We start from the raw sequence: 17,365 nt of genomic DNA on the forward strand, positions 1-17,365 counted from the left end.
CCTATGCATACTATGACATTCCCCTGCCTATTAATGATGATGATGATGATACTGCCTCTAAATACTATCAAATGCCCCTACCTATTGATGATGATGATGATGCCTTTGAATACTATGAAAGCCTCTAGCTTACAGATGATGGTGATGATGCCTTTGAATACTATGAAATCCCCTGACCTATATATGATGATGATGATGATGTCTCACAATACTATGAGAGCCCCCGACCTACAGATGATGATGATGATGATGATGACATTTCCTTTGAATACTATTAAATCCCTTGGCCTACAGATGATGATGATGCCTCTGAATCCTATGAAAACCATCGGTTTGCTGATGATGATGTTGATGGCTCTAAATACTATCAAAAACACTGGCCTACAGATGATGACGACGATGATGATGATGATAACTTTTAATACACTAAAATCCCCTCGCCTACAGGTGACGATGATGATGATGCCTCTGAACCCTATGAAATCCCTCAGCCTACTGATGATAATGATGACGATGATGCCTCTGAATACTATGAAAACCCCCGACCTATAACTGATGATGATGATGATTATGATGATGGTGATGATAACTCTGAATACTATGAAATCCTCCCTACATATGATGATGATACCTATGATTATAATACCTCTCATAATGATAAATCTAATGGATATGAATATAAGTGTTCATTTTTATGAAGAATGTAGATATGAATATCATTATTAATTATCTAAGGATAACAATAATGCCTCCAAAGATGAGGATTCTCACCCTCCATATAAAATATACCTATGACTACACTACCTCTCAAATTGCAAATGATACAAAGAAGATGATAATACCTCTAAAGAGGAGGATAATAGTTGTGAAGAGGAGAATGAATCCTAACATGAGGATAATAACTTTGTAGATGGAATGGGATCCAAACGTCTAGATTCTATGAATCCAAATGCAACATTCCAAACTCGCAACATCTTGGGGGCATAATAGTTTAATGTTCACATAAATTTATGATAGGCCAATAATTCCTAAACCCATAAGAAATTTAAAGCTTTTTTTGTGGGCGACTCTTAATTATTGGTTTACTCTAAAAATGAGGAGTTTCATAGTTATGAAAATTCTCTTTACACATTTGATGTTCAAAGTGGGTTGATTTTACCATATTTCTAACAATATCTCTTATGTTTAACCATTATATCCATGACAAATTTATTTATGTCGTAACCATTATATCCATGAAAAAATTATTTAGATCTCTCTAATGTTTTTGTTTACCGTATAATGCAATGGAAAATGTTTCACATAAATTTTGTCGTTGGTTTGTATTTTGCTTAATATTGAATTTTGTCAGTATTAATTTTTGTTTAGATTTCTTTTTAAATAATTACAACTAAAATATTTTTTATTTTCGAAATGATAAATATTCACTTGAATATTAAACATAATTACAAAATTCTTGGTGTATCCTTCTCACGAAAACAAACAATTTATGGAATACTAAAATATTGCAGCAGGGAGTGGCAAAGGGCATGGGGGTATCATGGTTTTAGTAAGGGAGAAAGAAGATCATCTTATTCAGTTAGAAAAATAAGACTCAAATAAGCAATTCATTTGGTTTAAAATATCAGAAAATGGAAACCACATCAGAATTGCAGCATGCTATTTTGTGCCAGAGGTTTCAAAAATCTACAAAGGTAGAGGGCTTAACCACAAAGATCCATTTGCAGCTTTAAAAGCGTATATTGCAACATATTCGCAGCTAGGTGAAGTCCTTATAGTGGGTGATTTCAATGCTAGGACTGCAAGTGAGCAAGATAGCATTCTTTGTTGTAAAGATGGTTGTGACCCTATTTGGCTTACAGAAGAAAGTAATCATCAGTGGGAAAGAATTTCAGAGGATGAGGGATGCAATCTCTTTGGTGAACAATTGCTTACTCTATGTGGGGCTTTTGATTTAGTCATTTGTAATGGCTTGACTAGATGGGCAAAGTCCGTTAATTTCACTTGCAATACTTACAATGGAGAAAGTGTGGTAGATTATGTAATTTGCTCGCATTGTTTGTGTGAGAAAATGGAAGAAGTTTTGGTTGGCAATCAGCTGTGGGATTTGAAATCAGATCACAAGCCAATTTATTTATGTTTCTCTTGGATTGGAAAAAAAAAATTAGAGTAAAAAATTCAGCATGTCCAACAAAATCTCCCACAGGGTAGAATTCTTTTGACGCCGGAAAATTGTAATACCTTCAAAATGATGCTAGAGAGGCTCTTTGAGAAGGAGAAAATTACAATTCACAGCCTTCATAGTCATGAATTAATACATTTAATTCAAATGCACACTTGGAAAGTGAAAAAGAAAAAAAATTAAGAAGTCTGAAACAAATTGGTTTCCGGTTATTGCTTGGTTTGACGAGGATTGCAAAAAGGAAAGGAGAATGTGGAAAGAGTCAATCAAGGATAACATAAAGCTCAAATCATATAAGCAGTTATTAAGCAAGAAAAAGGTTAATTTCACGGTTTCAAGGAGGGAAGAACTAATCTTCCTTGGGAAAAATAATCCCAAATTATTTTGGAAGGAGCTCCAACCGAAAAAGATACAAATTGGAAATAATATTACAGCTTCTAAATGGTTTGACTATGCAAGGCAACTCTATGAGCAGGTTCCCAAGGTTGACCCTCCCCCCTTGGTCAAAATTGATACTGAACTCTTCACGGTACAAGAGGTAGAGATGGGTATCAAGAAGCTGGGTGTTGGAAAAGCAAAATACTTAGCTAAACTCCAAGCATAATATTTAAAGTGGGGCTCAAAGATTCTTGCACCTCACATTACAAAAACCTTCAACAACATCATACAACAAGGGCTTCCCACAGATTGGTCAACTAGTCTGGCAATACCTCTTTTCAAGAGTGGCGACGTCAATAATCCCTCCAATTATAGGACCATCATGATAAACACTTTGTTTGCAAAGCTATTTGGAAGCATGCTAGAAAACAAAACTAGCAAGTCGGCAGAAGAAAGAGACAAGTGTGCTAAGGGAAAGCATGGTTTAGACCTAAACTGATCCGAATCGGATCCATAAATGACTGTCATAGAACTGTGACTAAAACAGGTCGAACAAATCTCGAATGAAATCCAAAATAGAAATCGAAAACACCCTGAACCAGTGGCCATGGCAGCCGGTGCGGAACGACGAGGACCTCGGTCAAAGCGCGCTGACCGAGGCCCATGGAGACTGCGCAGGAGGTCAAAAAGTCCTTGGGAGCCCCGAATCGGGAAAAGGAGGTGATTTTTTCCAATGCGCATCGCTGGGCAAACAGGGCTGAAATGGTGGGGTTTAAGCACTCAGTCACGTTGGGAGCCAGAGGACCATGGGCGGAAAAGCGAAAAAGTGCCATTGTACGAAGGTGGGACCCATGACCTGGACACCGGCGGTTTTACCCGAGGTGCCCTTGAATGGTAAGAGGTTTTGGAAGAAGCGAAGCAATCACGCTCAGTGATCGACGCGTGGTAGCGGAGGTGAGAGAAAAACCGTCATGATCGTGCATTATCGGCCGAGCAAGTCAACTGCGCTCGAAGTGCAAATGGCGTTGGATCTGGAGGAGCCCAGATCGAACGACTGAGATTGCGTCGAATAGACAGAAGTGGAATCGACAAGGGATTAAACCGAATTCTGAAGAGATTTGGAGTCCGTTGACCGCCACAGTGGAGAAAGAACGCATACGCGGCGTAACGGGAGAAGCGAACCGACGAAGTATGTTGGCACCAGTTAGGTGGAGATACGTGGCTACCTCCGAGCGTTCATGCTAACGCCGAACATGGAATTCCAAGCACGCAGATGACAGGCGAAGCGACACAGGTGGGAGAGGAAATGAACAGGCATGGAGGTCGAATGGCTAAAGCCACGAACAAAGACAGTGAACGGGAGATCAGAAGAGAGATTCAGATCGAAGAGTCCAAGCGACCAAGAGAGATAGTGAACAGTGAACCCTGAGAGGAGGACTGAGCACAGAGAGTAGTAAAGCCAAGTAGAGGAGACAGAGGGCCGAGCTGACCATAGGCAGCATCGAGCACCAAAGAGCTTGAAGTATCAAGCCTTCCCATAGAGGAATCTGTCTGGATTGAGCATCACAATTGGCTCTTTCCACTGTAGACCGAGGGTCACAGAGCTGGTAGGAAGAACAAGAGTCTGTGTACTCCGAGTGGCTTGGGGAATCCAAGAACCACCCTGCCAAGCAAAATCTGCTTCAGGAGAACTCATATTGAGTCCTTGTATTGTAATGTCTCTGCTCAAAGACATAATAAAACAAGGCCACCACTGAAGCTGGACCGGAGACGTAGCCCTGGAGGATAGGGTGAACTCCTTATTAAAAATTGTTTGTGTCTTTGTGTTGCTTACTGTATTTCTCTACTGTCTTTCCATTTATTTTCTGTGTATTGGCGATCTGATCGATCCGTTGTTTCAATAACACAGAACACACACCAACACATGAGTCTGTAATACCTTTTTCTTAATAAATCTTCATTGAGGTCACTCATAGGGTGATTATCAGATCAAGTGGTATCAGAGCTCTAGGCTGTAAGGTTAGACAAGCTTGTGTTGGTCTAGCTATGAATGATCACTAGATCAAAGCTCAAATTAGGAGAAGGAGAGTTGGTGGAAACTAATCCTGAAATTGGAAGAGTCTATTCTCGAAAGACAATGTCAGAAGAAGGTTCTGTAGGACCAGACTCTCAATTCCTAGAAAGTTTCCTAGCTATAAAGTCCATGGTGGAAGAAATTTATAGGGACTTTAGAAAGCATAAGGGTGAAGATTCATTAGGCTCCAAGCAAGATAAAGAAGAATATGAATGTCATTCCCATGACCACTCCAAAGGAAAGGGGAAAGAAGAAAGCTTCCCTACACCTCCTAGTAGCCCTGTGCATAATAAGAATGCATCTTTGATTAAGTTAGATATTAAATTTGATTTGCCTATATACGATGGAGAGTTGAATGCTGAGAAGTTGGACAACTGGATAAGACAAATTGATGTGTATTGCAGAGTAAAAAATATAGACTCAGACAAGAGCAAGATTCAACTGGAAAGCCTTCGCCTAGGGGGCACTGCCTTGGTTTGGCGGGAAGGCAGAACCCAAGCTGATGTGAAGAAGCATGGTAAGACCATCTCTGTCTGGAGTGACTTTGTTTCTGCCATCAAAAAGCAGTTCTATCCATTAGCCTACATGCAACAAGCCATGATGAGTTGGCAAACTCTTCGGCAGTTGAAAGAGCAAAGTGTACAAGGGTATACTCAAGAGTTCCAAAAGAGAGCATTGATGTTAGGTATTTCATTAGACTCACCAGAAACTCTTTTGAAGTACATTGGGGGTCTACACAGCTACATGAGGCACACTATCCTCATGTTTAATCCCACTAGTATAGATGAGGTATCTGTACAAGTTACTCATCTAGAAGTAAGAGGAAAGAATGGAAATCTAGAAGTTAGGGGACCATCCCAACCCACTGTAAGCAAGAGCAAGGAGAAAACAAAGCGGAAGTGGAAAGCAAGGAAGGCTAACACTGCACAGAAAGGCAAAGCCTCATGCACCCACTATAAAAAGGAGGGACATGATGATGAGCACTGTTGGATTCTGCATCCAGAGTTGAGACCTAAGAAGTCCGAGGGCAAGAAGAAGAAATATGCTACAGCTATTCAGAAAGATTTGGGGTCAAACTCGGGAGATGAAACAATCACCGTAGCCACAGGTATAAAAGGTAAGAATTCTAAAGCATCTACTAGTAATTCTGCTCAATCTGTTATTGATGAAGAACATGAGAGAAAAAGGTGTGAGCTTTTCCATATTTGAGTTGTTTCCAAATATCAAAAGATTGATACTTTGTTTGATAGTGGCTCTCAAGTAAATCTGATTTCTGAAGCAATTGTAAAGAAATTGGGATTAGCAACTACACCTCATAACAAACCATACCCATTAGGATGGTTGAATGATAAAGCGCAACTACAAGTGACTAGACAATGCAAAATCAAGTTTTCTTTTGGGTCAACATTTGTAGATGAGGTTGAGTTAGATATAATTCCTTTGGAAAAATGTGGAATTGTTTTAGGAAGTCCTTACTTGTATGATAGAAAGGCTATTTTCTATAGAGTTGAGAACAAGTATCTACTTGTTAAAGATGGAATCGAATACTTTGTAAGAGCTCATAAGCTCAAGAATAATTATACTCATAAACTCAGGACAGATGAAAAGAATGATAAATTCATGCAAACAGTTCTTACTAATGGTTATAAAGGAAAAGAAAACTGATAAAACCAATGTATTTGAGGGTTGTAATTCTGATCAGTAAGCTGATATAGAAAAGTTTGTTTCAGAGTATGATGTCTTGTTTCAAGAACCTCAAGGTCTGCCACCCAAAAAGGGAATAGAACATGATATTATTTTGCAGCAAGATGTTCCTTTGCCTAACATTGGGATGTACAGGTTATCTGCTTTAGAGAATGCTGAAATCAAGAAGCAGGTGCAGGAGTTGCTCGAGAAAGGGTTCATCAGGCCTAACACATCACCATGTGGGTCACCAATCATTTTGGTGAAAAATAAAGATGGCTTGTGGAGGATGTGCATTGATTACCAAGCACTGAATAAACTAACGATAAAAAATTGTTATCCCCTTCCTCGCATAGATGATCTTTTAGATCAATTGAAGGAAGCTGTTTATTTCACCAAGCTGGATTTTCACAGTGGATACCATCAGGTCAGAGTTGCAGAGCAAGATGCATGGAAGACTGCTTTCAAAACAAAGCAAGGATTTTATGAATGGCTGGTTATGCCTTTTGGCTTGACCAATGCCCCTGCTACTTTCATGAGATTAATGAATGATGTACTCAAACCTTTTCTTGATGATTTTGTTATTGTGTATCTGGATGACATTCTGATTTTTAGTAAAACGTAGGAAGAACATTTAAAGCATGTTAAGCAGACATTAGATGTTTTGAAAAGAGAAAAACTTCATGTTAAACTCTCCAAATGTGAATTTGGCAAAACCTCTCTAAATTATTTGGGTCATATAGTAGGGGGAGGTGAATTGAAAATAGATCCCTCTAAAGTGGCAGTGATTGTAAACTGGCCTAAACCCAAGTCTGCTATAGAAGTGAGAAGCTTCTTAGGAGCATCACAATGTTGGAGGAATTTCATTTCAAATTTCTCCTCAATTGCAGCTCCCTTACATGCTTTGACAGGATTGAAAAAGGTGTTTCAGTGGGGAGGCAAACAGCAGAAAGCCTTCAACACCTTGAAAGAAAAAATTAGTACAACACATATACTAGCACTGCCAGATCTACAAAGACCATTTGAGATCCAAACTGATGCCAGTGACTATGCCATGGGAGCAGTGTTGACACAACAAGGTAAACCCATATGTTATCATTATGAGACTTTTAATCCTACAGTAGTTAACTATCCTACATATGATAAAGGATTGTATGCCTTAGTTCAGAGTGTGAAAAAGTGGAAACATTACTTAATGGGCAAAGAAACAGTAATACATACTGATCATCAGCCACTTCAATATCTACACTCCCAAACTAAGTTGCAACAATCAAGACATTACAGATGGATGGGTTTTCTACAATAGTTTCGTTTAGTCATCAGATATAAAAAGGGCATACATAACAAGGTTGCAGACATGTTATCTAAACCCATTATAAATGCATCTACCATACTTAAGCATAATTCTGTGCTACACGAAAGCTAAATAGAACAATATGCTCAGGATATGGACTTTAAAGATGTATATGCAACTTTGAGTCAAGGCAAAAGAGTAGAAGAATTGGACTATCATGTGAAGGACTGACTCTTATATCATTGTGGGAAACTCTGCATTCCACAAACTGAGAGAGCAAAGATAATTAGGGAAGCACACACTTCTCTGATATCAGGTCACTTTGGGGTAAGTAAAACAGTTGCACAGCTAAAAAGGTTCTGTTATTGGCCAAGAATGAGTGAAACAGTTTCTAGATATGTAAAGGGGTGTGCTATGTGTGCTAAAAGCAAGCCCAATAACAGAAAACTAGGCTTATACACTCCATTGCCAGTTCCTTCTCACCCTTGGGAAAGCATTTCCATGGATTTTGTTGGAGGGCTGCCTAAATCTAGGAAAGGTCATGATTATCTATATGTTGTTGTGGATAGGTTCAGTAAAATGTGTATTTTGATACCCTGTAGTAAACAGATTACAGCTTAACAAACTGCAAAATTATTCTTTGAACATGTATGGGTTCATTTTGGATTACCCACTTCTATTATATCTGATCGAGACACCCAATTTGTGGGGATTTTTTGGTCCAGACTGTGGGAACTAATGGACACCAAATTAAATAAAAGCACAACTTTTCATCCATAAACAGATGGCCAGACAGAAGTAGTTAACAAGACAATGATCCAGTTACTGAGAGGATATTCCAACAAACACCCTAAACTTTGGGATGAACACCTGTGTTATGTGCAACATGCTTACAACAGAGCCAAACACTCTTCTACCCAGAAATCTCCTTTTGAGACCTGCTTTGGTTTCATACCAAGGTCTCCCTTGGATTTTGTCTTTGGTAAAGATACCATGGTTGATGGACACAGTGATGTGGACAAAGCAACTAGGTTCATTGAACAGATCCAGGAGATCCACCAGGCAATACAGGAACAGCTGGAAAAGAGCCAGGCCAAGTACAAGGCTAGGCATGATAAGCATCAGATGGAGCATAGGTTTCAAGTTGGAGACCAAGTCTAGCTGTATATCAGCAAGGACGAGATGCAAGGTGAAGGTAAGAAGCTAAAACCTATCAGGTATGGACCCTTCAGGACACTTGAGAAGATTGGTGAAAATGCTTTTTGCCTTGATTTGCCAGCTTACATGCACATCTACTCAGTCGTGAACACAGATTGCTTGAGGTTGTTTGAGCCTTCAATGATTGAGGACCCTGAAGAGCAGAGTCAATTGCCTTCTGTTGATGACCTACTACCTGAATATCTTAATGAGTTGTAGGAAGATACATTGCTGGATAGGAAGGTAAGGACGACGTGCGGTGGACAGGTGGAATACCTCAGAATTGGGCTTAAAGGTTTGAAGCCGAGTAGTGCGAAGTTGATTGAGATTGGACAAGTGAGACAACAGTTTCCTCACTTAGTCGATGCTTGAAGAAAAACCAATTTTTGGTGGTCCAAAAGCTTTTAGTTGGGGCGTCGTGATCCAAATCGGATCCATAAACGACTGTCATAGAACCGTGACTAAAACAGGTCGAACAAATCTCAAATGAAATCAAAAACAGCAATTGAAAACACCCTGAACCAGTGGCCATGGTAGCCGGCACGGAACGACGAGGACCTCGGTCAAAGCGCGTTGACCGAGGCCCATGGAGACTGTGCAAGAGGTCAAAATAGCCCGTGGGAGCCCTAGATTGGGAAAAGGAGCTGATTTTCGAGGCAAATAGGGCTGAAATGGTGGAGCTTAAGCACTCGATCACGTTGGGAGCCAGAGGAACGTGGGCGGAAAAACGAAAAAGCGCCATCGTACGAAGGTGGGACCCACGACCTGGAAATCGGCGGTTTTACCTAGGGTGCCCTTGAACGGTAAGAGGTTTTGGAAGAAGCAGAGTGATCACACTCAGCGATCGACGTGTGGCAGCGGAGGTGAGAGAAAAACCGCCATGATCACACGTTATCGGTCGAGCAAGTCAACCGCACTCGATGTGCGAATGACGTTGGATCTAAAGGAGCCTAGATCGGATGGCTGAGATTACGTCCGATAGACAGAAGCAGAATCGACGAGGGATTAAACCGAATTCTGAAGAGATTTGGAGTCTGTTGACCGCCATGGTGGAGAAAGAACGCATACGCGGTGTAACGGGAGAAGCGAACCAACGAAGTATGCTGGCACCAGTTAGGTGGAGACACGTGGCTACTTCCGAGCATTCATGCTGACGCCATACAGGGAATTCCAAGCACACAAATGACAAGTGAAGCGACGTAGGCGGGAGAGGAAACAAACAGGCATGGAGGTCGAATGGATAAAGCCACGAATAGAGACAGTGAACGGGAGATCAAAAGAGAGATTCAGATCGAAGAGTCCAAGTGACCAAGAGAGACAGTGAACAGTGAACCTTGAGAGGAGGACTGAGCACAGAGAGCAGTAAAGCCAAGCAGAGGAGACAGAGGGTCGAGCTGGCCATAAGTAGCATCGAGCACCAAAGAGCTTGAAGTATCAAGCCTTCCCACAGAGGAATCTGTCCGGATTGAGCATCACAGTTGGCTCTTTCCACTGTAGATCGAGGGTCACAGAGCTGGTAGGAAGAACAAGAGTCTGTGTACTCCGAGTGGCTTGGGGAATCCAAGAACCACCCTGCCAAGCAAAATCTGCTTCAGGAGAACTCATATTGAGTCCCTGTATTATAATTTCTCTGCTCAAAGACATAATAAAACAAGGCCACCACTGAAGCTGGACCGGAGACGTAGCCCTGGAGGATAGGGTGAACTCCTTATTAAAAATTGTTTGTGTCTTTGTGTTGCTTACTGTATTTCTCTGTTGTATTTCCATTTATTTTCTGTGTATTGGCAATCTGATCGATCTGTTGTTTCAATAACACAGAACACACACCAGCACATGCATCTGTAATATCTTTTGCTTAATAAATCTTCACTGAGGTCACTCATAGGGTGATTATCAGATCATAAACATTCCATAGTTGATCATTGCATAACTTTAAGGCACATCATTGAAAAAGTTTGCGAGAAAAAGGAAGAAGTCTTTTGTTGCTTTGTTGATTTCAGAAAAACGTTTGACTCGGTTCCTAGGGATAAACTTTGGCAGAGAATGGAGGAACTTGGGGTTCCTAAACATTTGAGAGCAGTTGTGCATAGGCTGTATGAAGATGTGAAAGTCAAAATTAGAACTTCAGTAGGCATTTCTAAAAGTTTTAGAAGCGATATCGGGGTCAAGCAGGGTTGCCCACTGTCTCCTACCCTTTTTGGTTTATATATTGACAAGCTTGAGGAGTGGTTAAATTCGCAAGGGGGTGATGGTATCTATTTGTGCAAGTTTGATATAAGGCTTATTTTGTATGTAGATGACCTTATTCTGATTGTTAAATCGGTTCTTGGTTTGCAAGAGAACTTATTATCCCTTGATAATTTTTGTAGAAGTGTGGGGATGCAAGTCAATATCAACAAAACGAAAGTATTGGTCTTCTCTAAGAAAAGAAAACATAACCAGCATAAGTTCTACTTTGAAGGCAACATTCTGGAAGAAGTTACGGATTACAAATACCTTGGGATTGACTTCAACAATCTAAGCTGGAATGGTTGTAGAAAGAAAAGAACTTTGGGGGGTTGGAAAGCATTTTATGCTTTTCAAAATAGGTGTAGAGAGGCAGAGTTATGGGACTGGAAGACCACTCAAACTCTTTTTGGGCTTCTAGTGATTCCGATGATTCTCTATGGTTGTGAGCTGTGGGCTAGCAGTACCTCCAACATGCAGTGGAGACAAATTGAGAAAATTCAGAAGCGTTTGATTACAAACAAATTTAAGATTAAAAGTGTAGTTCCTTATGATATATTGTTAAGTGAAACATGGACTGCTCCTATTGAAGCAATTGCTATGGTGTGAGTCATAAGGTATTTAAAAAAAATTGAGCAAATGGAAGAGGGTAGATGGCCTAAGGTTGTCTTTAATGATAGATTGTGTAAGAGCAAAAAAACTTGGATGCAACAAAATAACAAATGGTTTAGTAAATGGGGTATTTGCTTGAACGCGTGTCCCATAAACATCAAAGAGATAAAAGCTTTTGTTATGGAAAAGTTCCACAAACGTACTTGGGATAAGGAGCTAGGAAGAAAGAAAAATCACTATATTGAAGTGTTTAATCCCACTCATAATCATCAACCAAAAGCATACATAGAGGCCAATATCTCTTGGAGAGCCAAAATTCTTATTGATTAGTTAAGGACTAATTCTCATCAACTCCGTTATGAAACAGAGCTCTGGAAAAGGCCATAGGAAGTGTGGGAGGAAAGGGTATGCATTTTTTTTCTTCCAAAAAAGTGGAAACAGAAAAGCATTTCATTTTAGAATGTGAGGCCTTCAAAGACAACATGGAAAGTTATGCAGATATGCTGGCAGCTAGCTCTTGGGATAATATATTTAGTGAGGGGTTTGTCGAGAAGCTGGGAGCATTTATTGTGACGCTTCACAGAAAAAGGGCCGAATACATCAAGCAGATGAAGAAGAAATATGTCCCATAGGCTATCATTAGCCTCGTGGACGTTAAACTAATTTCTTTCTTTCTTTCTTTCGTAACATTCAAAAAAAATGTGTTTATCCTACATAAGCGTTTTTGTATTTGTATTATTATGTCATTGCATAGCAATGACATCTAGTTTTCATTCGTAGGTATTATGCAATGACATCTAGTTTTCATTCGTAGGTATTATTCACATCCATACTAAAAATTAAAGGAAATTTCTATGATTTTCCTAAAGTTAACATTATGTTTTGGGGTTATCAATGTGATGATATCATAGCACTGCCGCATGCCCGAACCATACTCCGAGGGCTGACATATGCAAAATACAAGGTAAACAGATTGATAGATATGACAATTTATGATTTCTTATCACTAAGGTTAATGGGTCTTATGGTTATCCGCCCTATTCATATGCGAATAATGCATATCGCTCCTACGTTAACCATAGTTGCCTTTGGAACTCTCTCAATTTCCCCCTAGCATATAGTGGTACACTTGTTCAATCCTGGCTCTGACTCATGGATGATTTTAAACCATTGATCGCTATAGTTTGCAATCAAATGGTTCGAAGAGATGTAGATCGGTTAAGGGGTAACTACCCCGATTATCTCCATTGTGTTGGCTCATTTTCACACAGGATTGGACGCGAACGAAGGTGCTGACATGAACCCTCGTCAGTCCTTTCTAGAAGGTAAATTACTCCAGCAATGACAACCCTGCAAGCTCTTCATTACTATTACCATTTACAAATTTTTCATTCCTCTAATTGCAACGTCTTTTTTTTTACAGTTAGGTTTTGTGCTCCTCTATGGTCTAAGGGTTTTTCCATTTCTGTTTCTCATCGGGTTTCTCGGACGTAAGGATACCATGCCCTCCCTTGACCTCTGTTGAGGGTTTATACCGAAGGTTGCTACTTCCGAGTTGAATCCTCACACGACAACTAGATATGGCCCTCAACCTTTTCCCTGAGCCGCCGAGATGGATCTATTCTATGAGGTATCATTGATAAGATGTGGGTTCAGATTTCATTCATGATCGTCCTACAAATTTTCCTAATCTTGGCTAAAAATTCCCTTTCCATGCAGGTTGGGGTTGCACCAAGGTGAGCTCATTCAAACCCTAGGCTTCTCGTATATTTGTTGTGCCCATGTTTTTCTCCCTAACCTTCTGCCTCTAGTTACACGTTAGTCTTGATCTTTTCAAGAAGACCGTGTTTTCTAGGCATTAAATCGAATCTTTCACGGGGTTTTCACAGGTATTGACCCAATTCTCAACAACCCTGTAATGATTTTAAGATTACATTACAGGCTATAAGCATGCATGCAACAAAGTTTGAGTCGGGAAGATTTCCTATGGAGAGTATATGTGTAATTTTTTTGTGGCAATTGATGGTTTTGGCCACTCGGTCATCATGTTAATACAAATCTTTCAAAAGTGTGTGTTGTTAAGGTGAATTGTATTTTAATGGACTCCTATGGTTGTTTATACATATTTATTCTAGGTTCCTTCTATTATGATACTTTTTTTTGCTTTCTTGGTAAAATGGTTATCTCTTTTTTTTTCTTTTTCTAGCAACACTATTTCCTTTAACAACAATGCATTGTTTTCTTCTCGAAACATAATTACAGAATGTATTATTTACTTTATTTTTGTACAGTCTCGAAACGATGTGACTAATCTATCTAATTGTTCCACTGATGAGTGTTGTGTACGGAATCCTTTCTGCAGACAAAAACGATCCCTTTAGTCCTATGGGAGGATATAGCAACAGTAGAAGGCAATTACATGTAATCTTTCCTAATTCATACTAGAAAATGCAGAGGATATATCTCCTACCTCCCTCTGATGCTCATATCCTTTAAGTCAACCTTGATTCCTTTGCTTCCAAGCTCACAATCTCCTCTTTTTTTGTGTGCATGAGTGACTGCAAGAAAGATCAAGTGCAGACAACAAACCCATGCAAAGAATAACACATTCTAATACAAATTATGTAATAGATCAAGGAGTATTACAATAAATAGACAATAATTGAAACATTTATGGAAAGAAAACATATATTGTATTATAAATAGATGAAAAGGGAGTATTAAAACCAATGAAGCCTTGATGTTGGAAGCCTCCTTCAAGTAAGATTCCAAGTCCAAGCCTTAGTCTTCAAACACCTTTCTCCTTTACAAATGGGCAACAATTGGGCGTAATTAAGCTCTTAGGATGGCAACCAACCCACCAACATCCAACCATTAGTGGATGGTGGGAAATTCATTTATAGGGAAGGAGAGGGAGTTGAGGATCCATGAAAAAATGGAGGAGTTCTACATCTCAAGGGATAGATCCATAGAAGTAGGATCTTGGGCTAGGAGTGAGAGGTCTCGTACGGATATTCATCTACTTGAAACCACGTCGTCGTTCTCGAGCTTTCTAGTGAGGGAAGCTTCTCCTTCATTTTGGGAAAAACTGCCTTAAGAGGATCAACATGGTTTTGCCTTTAAAATTCACACTGGCAGCGTTAGACATGTGTGATGCCAAAAGCTAATAGCATGGGACATTAGTTATAAGAAATGCACTGGGCTTGAAAACAAGGATTTTTGTGCAAGTTCTTCATAATTCTTCCAAGGAAATTTTTCCTCCTTTTCTTCAAGGATATTCTTCTGATTTCCGCAAACATGTGTCATGGTGAATGCATTGTTTGTGACAACTTTCATCACTTTGTGACACTTGTGTCATTGATGACACAAAGTGAGACACTTCAAGGTATGAGATTGGGAGTGTGAAAAAATATTGTATAACAGATGCCCCCTAAAGCATGAAGTCAGAATGAGAATTGATGGCTGAAGTGCTTTACAAGCAAAGGCAAGGACTTAGAGAACCACCATCAGGAGACCTGCAAATCAAACATAATACAATATATCTGACATCTCTAATGTAAGTATGCCTAAAGTGTAGGCATCTAACAATACATGGATCCATGACATGGATGCAACCATCCGAATAGAAAGGATCATGTTTACAATCATGAATACTTAATAACTCCACGTAGCTTGGATTTATCAAATGAAACCCATATTCTTCACCTCTATATCAATCCAACCAAAGTACAAATATCACCATGTGAATAGATGGGTAGCAGTTGAACATGGTAGAAACCATTTCATTATCGGTCAATGATGTAAACTGTTAATAGGCATGAGAGAAACCACCAATGATGAAAATGGTTCTCAAAGTACAACAACATAATCCACAAGTGTGAATAATGAAGCTGAAGTCAAACACTTGCAAAATCATTCGATCGAAGGCTAGTGATGTGAACCTATCGTCAAATGCGAAGAACCTGCCATTGAGGCATGCATGCTCCAAGGAACTGAAAGGGAGTTCCTAGATCATCTTCCTAGATAATGAGCTGGAGTCGTGATCCGGGAGGATCTTGTCAGATCAATTGCACAGATTCAGTTTCATCGTCAGCATTCAATGTCCGGTGTTTTCAGCGTCGACAGTGATGTTTATGGTTCAGGTTGTCCAGTGATGTCAATAGTTGATATGGTTTTGTACCTGGTTTTCGACATGTGATTGTCGGCAGTTCTGCTAGGATTTGGTCGTCGACATGGGTTTGTCTTCCGTCTTGTAGGTTTTGTTTGTCAACTCATGGTCGTCGTCAGTTCTGCCAGGGTTTGGTTGTCAATTTTGGTCCATAATTATCGTCATATGGGTTTGAATGTCACTTTGTGACAATTGGTTGTAAATGGGTTTTTTGACTCTAAAGTCTAAACCTAAGTCATTGTATAAACCTATGCTAAACCCTAACCTATACCTAAACCATACATTACAAATAAAAAAAGGCATTAACCCTAATCTATAAACCTCTCGAACCATTGTATAAACATTACAATACATTAACCCTAAGTTGAAAACCCTCTCGGGCTATTGCATAACATAGAAAAATATGTAATAAAACCCAAACACAATCCTAACCGTTGTCTTGACCGCGTCAGAACTGCAGGCTTGTGAGTAGTTGGGAGGTTATATGAAACAATTACTGCAATAGTTTAGACCACAAGTCAGAACTGTGTCATGTGTACGGATGGGAGTAGCAGTCGAAGGTCATGTTACCGCCAGGAGTAAACACCAGGGATATAGTCGGGATGTGAAAATTTGTTGACATGTAAATGGAATTGCCAGAGGTAAGAGCACCAAGTAAGCCGCAATGGTCAAAGGGTATGCGTGTTCACATAGCAGGCCACACCGTAAGCCAAGACTGCCATGATGATGACCGCAGAGGTGGCAGCCTACGGTTAGACCATGACAGTAACATGCTAGCCGTCCGCTTCCTCCACCCGGTTAGCTAAGGACTAGCGGATTTTCACTTATCCAAAGTCTTAAATTGGGTTTTTGGTTATTTTTTCATTTAAAACTAATTCAATGACCATGTAACTTAACCCTAAGTTGTCAGTTAGACATACGACCGAGCACATTCATGCCTATCTGAGCTTGAGGGGTCTCAAATGAACTTATTTCACTATAAAATCAACCTTTTGTGCATAGTGAAGGGGAGTGTGGTTTTTTGAGTTTTGTATGCAGATTCTGGAGGATATAGGCTGCTTTGTTTTTAGTGTAACAGGAGCATCGGGAGTCAGAATTGGGAACCAAGACATGTGTTGGAAAGTTGATTGAGAGAGATTTCTTGTGACAGTGACCAGAAGTGCATGTGTGCACAATTAATCTGGTCAATTTTCTTTGTAATTGACCTCCTCAGATTCAATCCTAATAAAGCGGTCACCCATCTTGAAAGTGGACCCGAAGATGTAGTCCATCAGGGACAAACTCCATAATCAATCTTTTTGTCTGGTATCGCTATGGTTTTACTGTTTTCACTTCTGTTTTTACATCTTGCTTATGTTTATCATCTGTCATAAAGTCTTTCTTCTCAAGCAGTTCTCACGATAAAAGCACTTTCAGTTAACATTCTATTCATTAATGGCATTAGTCAATTCTACATCAGTTTGACATATGATCATTTTAGATCATATAATTTGGTATCAGAGCAGATTGCGTTTGTAGAATTTGCTAGTGAATGTTAACCAAGTTAAAGTT

The 17,365-nt window shown here is 39.7% G+C and overlaps 1 long non-coding RNA gene across 1 annotated transcript; it reads left to right on the plus strand.

Moving 5' to 3' along the window:
* Positions 1-12,854: 12,854 nt before the first annotated feature.
* Positions 12,855-13,467, plus strand: LOC149147347 (uncharacterized). Its single transcript, XR_016262177.1, has 3 exons — positions 12,855-12,971; positions 13,070-13,276; positions 13,366-13,467. It is a non-coding gene; the product is annotated as an uncharacterized LOC149147347 (long non-coding RNA).
* The last annotated feature ends 3,898 nt before the right edge of the window (positions 13,468-17,365 follow it).

This window comes from Pinus tabuliformis, chromosome 9 (genome assembly GCF_031772625.1).
Source record: "Pinus tabuliformis cultivar Carrire ecotype Pingquan chromosome 9, CPIR1, whole genome shotgun sequence".
Classification (NCBI taxonomy): Eukaryota; Viridiplantae; Streptophyta; class Pinopsida; order Pinales; family Pinaceae; genus Pinus; species Pinus tabuliformis.